Here is a 5,417-nt window from a genome sequence, read left to right on the forward strand (position 1 = left end):
ACCGCAGACATGAGTGAATAGTATTTCTCTGTGTGATCACTTCCATCATGTGTGGGCAATGAACACTGCATTGTATAGGAAGAAATTGTCATTTCCACCTTTTACATATACTATGATCTTTTACATGGAACACAATCTGCCTACTTGCTTTGTGTCGCACTACCAACACTCCACCCTTGAAGCTAAACATTATGCCAATCATAATTCCTTAGTTTATTTGTTCAAATACGAATTTGATATGATTCTAATGTTCCTACTTCAGTTTTGAAATGTGTGTCTGCGTGTTATGTAGACATAAGAGGTTTGTATTTCTGTGTGTGGTCTGGTCAGCATGGTTGGGGGTGAACTTTGCATATGCAGGGGTTTATAGGGAGACACTCTTCGAGTTGAATCCGCAATGTATTCCATAGATAATCTGACTACTTTTTTATGTTTTCATGAATCTCAGATTCTAACCACCATCATAATGATTATGAGCTTGCACGCACGAAAAGAATAAAGCAGAACAATGCCATGGCTGTCAAACTTGGCATTAAGGGACTGAAATCAAGTCTGGATGCAATGCAATGCAAACACTCTCCACCTACAGATTCATGCTCAAAATATGAACCTAACAGTGATTCTGAGCTAGAGGGAGACCTAAGTCAATGTAGCTCCCTACTGCAAGAGTCAGAGGCAGATGCCCTATCTTATTCACCCATCAATGGGCTTGCTCTAACTTTCCAAGGTTATATTGGTCGCACACATCTTGCAACTGATGCTTTACATTGCTTCTACTTTGTTGCACAGCCATTAGCTTAGTTTACACACCGTGTATGTGAATACGCCCTGCCTATCCATTTTCAGTACATATTCCATATGTCATCATACCATATTTATCCATTCAAATGTTGTTCTTGTCTATCAGACATTCAAAAGGAAGAGGGCAATTTCTAATCGCGGAGGAGCACGAGCAAAGTATTTGGAAATGGTAGTGACACCTGATAAATCAAATAGCCCATTAGGTGTAGTTGCAATATCACCTGACCCATAAAACATGACCCCAACTCTAGCAGACTCTAGCCCTACTACACTGGTCATCTCTGATGCCCCAACTCAGCAGACCCCAATTGCAGCAAACAGTATGATGATGCCAGTTGACATAGCACCAGCTCTATGACGCAAAACCCCCATTCCTGCAAAGAGTACACCAAATCTAGTTGCCAAATCCCTTTTTGAACCAGAGAGAGCCCTAATTGCAGCAAATAGGACCCATGTTCCATTTCTTCCCAGTTTAGAAGACGAAGCTTATATTGTTGTGAGGAACTTTGTGCGCATCTTTTCTTCATGGAAAGATTATACCACAGAGATAGAATAATTTCTAGTCTTCCTCCGCAACTTACGCGTAAGTAATCTACTAATGTTATTCATGGTAATTATTGCATATCTTTCTGCTGATAAAAGACACAAGATTTCATTCTTTTATATAGGCGAGGACCAAACTGGATTTTCAAGACGAGCAAGGGTTGGTTGCGCTTTTGAAGAACTCGTTGATGAAGTATCGTTCCTACCTGAGGCAAGCGCACTTTGATGGCAAGCCTCAAAATGAAATTTTTGTAAAGTCTCTGGTGCTACATTTATCAGAGAGTGACTGGAATAATCTTGTTACACATTGGTGTCGTCTGCGGCGTAAGGTAATGTCTATGATGTCACATCACAATTTGAACTACATTTCTGGATTTTCCATAACGTCTCACTTGTATGAAAAATGTTAGCAGAAGAACATTCATTCTCAAGGGACCACAAATACTCGCAACTATACTGCACACTGCATTGCCCTTGTGAGTACCTCCTACCCTGTATGACCATACTTACTTTCACATCTGGTTGATTATGTAGCATCACTGCACATGTTAGCCTCGTTATCATCCATTTGGTGGACATTATAAGATCTGTATGGACTCTTACATAAATTTAGAGCCAACCCAATGCTTTTGAAGAGGTTTAGCTCTGCAGTCCTCTTGTAAGGATTGAACGTCGTTTATCACTGTACTTACATTAACAACTACTCCCTCCGTACCATAATATAAGAACGTCAATGTTCAAAACACTCTTATATTATGGGAAGAGGGATTGGTTCGTTGTGTAGCATTCTGCATCTTATCTCCCTCGCCCACCATTTACTAAAAAAATATCAGATCTATATTTAATCTTACCAAAAAGTTGAATACATAGACAATGGGAGTGCAGATGTGTAGCCCATTGCTCTTGCCAGAACATTTAGTCCTGTAATTCTTGTACTTCCAGGGATTGGTAATTGATTATGTAGCATCAATCTGCATCTTATCTTCATTATCCTTGAAAGTGCTAGTGATCGACTAGAGGGGGGTGAATAGGCAATTTTTATGAAAGTCTTCAAAACATGGAAGTTTCGAAGACAAACGATAGAAATGAACCTATTAACATGCAGCGGAAGGTAGAATACATTAGGCAAGCCATAGTCAAGTATACAATGAAGTGAAAGCACGAAGACTAATAGCAGCTAGGCAGTATGGATCAGGATGGAAGATAGTATGAAGCCAATCAGAACAAACAGTTACACAGTGAAGACAAACAGATAATGCAAGCAGACAGTGACATCACAAGGACCAACTTTAAATAAAGAGAAGGAAAGGATAGAACCAGTTGCTTGGTGAAGACAAGGGATTTGCTGGACCAGTTCCAGTTGCTGTGACAACTGTACGTCTGGTTAGGGAGGCTGAGATTTAACTCAGAAGACCGTGTCTTCACCTTATTCCCCTTCAGCTAAGGACACACAGTCCTCGCCCAACCACTCAGGTAAGTCTTCAAGGTGGACTTCCAAACCTTCATAGACTTCGTTCACCGGCGATCCACATTGACTCTTGGATGCTCAGAACGCAACGCCTAACCGGGTGGAGGATTCACAGTCCTCAAGTGTAACAAGTCTTCAGATCACACAGACAGGAAGACTTCAGTGATGCCTAACACTCTTTGGCTTTGGGTGTTTAGGGCTTTGTTCTCGCAAGCATTTCTCTCTCAAAGGCTTCGAGGTGGGTTGCTCTCAAACGACAAAAGCTGTGCACTAACTCTGAGCAGCCACCAATTTATGGTGTAGGGTGTGGGCTATTTATAGCCACTAGGCAACTCGACCTGATTTGTCCGAAATGACCCTGGGTCACTAAGGAACCGACACGTGTTCCAACGGTCAGATTTCAAACACACGCAGAAGCTTGATTTGGGCTACAAGTAAAGCTGACTCATCCAGCTCTACATAAGATTTGCTCTCATTGTCTTCGCTCGAAGACTTAGGATTTGGTTGAGCATCACTTTAGTCATTCTGACTACATTCACTTGGACCCCACTTAACAGTTTGGTGGTTCCTATGACTCAACAAAGAAGAAGATGAAACTACGAAACAACTATGCCTTCGCACTCCAAAGTCTACATGCGATGTCTTCTCATGTCATAGTCTTCAATTTGAAACTCTTCATAGACCACCATTGTCTTCAATGTCTTCACACATTTTTAGGGGTCATCTCCAGTAGGTAAACCAAATCAATGAGGGACTACTACCTGTGTTACCCTGCAATTCTCATAAACACATTAGTCCCTCAACCAGGTTTGTCGTCGATACTCCAAAACCAACTAGGGATGGCACTAGATGCACTTACAATCTCCCCCTTTTTGGTGATTGATGACAAACTGATTGAAGTTTTCGACGAGGATAAAGGTATGTGAAATTGTAAAGGATTGAGGTATTGTCTTCGTAAGTAGCAAAAAGGCTCCCCCCTGAAGATGTGCATATAAGTATTTTTCTTTTGAATGCAAATGCAAATGGCAGGTTGTACTTGCGGAGATCCTCTTCTACTTATGAAGACAATTCATCATGCATGAAAGAATATAGCAAAGATAATGACACGCATAATGAAACATGGACGTCTACAAAATGACTTTGTGCGGAATTTATCGTCGCACATGTGGAATTTATCATCGCATCACATAGTTGACCGAAAAGGTAGAAGACGACCATCAAGTTTAAGTGTTACAACTCAAAGAACCAAATGTATCAAAAGCGAGAGTTGTAAGCACTTGGCAAATGTAGCAAAAAGTATAGCAACCACCCATATGGACCCACTTGAAGACTATTGACTCATATGCTTCTCCCCCTTTTGTCAGTAATGACCAAAAAGGTTTGAAGACATAGAGCTTCTACTCCTTCCCATGAGGAGTAGGCGAAGCAGTAGGGTTGTCGTTGAGGTTCGGTGGTGCAGAAGAACTTGGTGTAGTGTCGAGACACGCCGGAGCTGGAGGTGATGAAGTAGCATCATCTTGGTCATCAATGACTCTGGCATTAACTGTTGCAGCTGAGGAAGAATAGTCAGAGTCTTCGAGTGAGGGAGTCTGACGCAAGTGAGCATTCCTTGTTGGAGTTGAGTCAAACTTGAATCTCTATGTGAAGCCATCGTCTTGAAGATCAGCTTCAACACTGGGCAATGTCAAGCTCTTCCATGACCTCCGACAGGTCTCATGAGTGACAAAGGCATTCTTGGTGGCAAGGTTGCGAACGCGATTGACATCCACCAAGAGGCTTTGCATTTGACGCTTGAGCCAGTCATGATGCTTATCATGTTTCTGATGCAGGGCAACAAGAAGCTCTCGGTCATTAAGAACACGAGATCGCTTACAAGGCGTTTGGGCAATTGAGCTTTCAGTGGCTTCAGTTTGGGTACGAGGGGCACGTGTATTGACAGGCAACGGATAAACACGAGTAACGGCCTGAACTCCTTCAATGGGCTGGGCGAAGCTTTGACGATCAACATTGTGGAGATAAATTGGCTCCTTTGCCAGCTCTGGGTAAATGGCTTCAACAGACAGATCAACCTCTGCCAAGAATATAAGATGATTGCGTGCAGACGGCTGATATTTGATAGCAGAGTGAAGCTTGATGAGGCGCATTACGCATGGAGCATAGAACTTCAGACCAAAGATACCGGAGCCAGATGCAGCCAATTGTCTGATGAAGAAATCTTGAGCATTGAAGCTGATGCCATTGAAGATATAGAAAACCAATGTCTTCATTGCTCCTTCAAGCTTCACTGTAGGAGAATGTCCTTTGACCGGCCAGAGAGTTCGCCTGATAATATGATAAATAGTGCGGGGCATACTCTAGGTCTTCATCAAAGCACTCCTTAGGATAGTCAGCGTCTTGTGGCAGTGACTTCATCATGCTCAGCATTTGGCTCATGTTTGGCTCTGGCTTCTGGACGATGCTCTCCAAAGCATTTTGGTGCAGCTGACAACCTGATTCATAATGTTTGCCAGGAGTGGGCAGGGCAGTAAGCTCAATGATGTCTTGGGATTTAGCTTCATGGTGTACATCGCCTGTCATCCACTAAGGATCCAAGTCTTCGGATCCC

The sequence above is a fragment of the Triticum urartu genome, chromosome 3A (genome assembly GCF_056163025.1).
Source record: "Triticum urartu cultivar PI428250 chromosome 3A, HENAU_Tu73, whole genome shotgun sequence".
Taxonomy (NCBI): domain Eukaryota; kingdom Viridiplantae; phylum Streptophyta; class Magnoliopsida; order Poales; family Poaceae; genus Triticum; species Triticum urartu.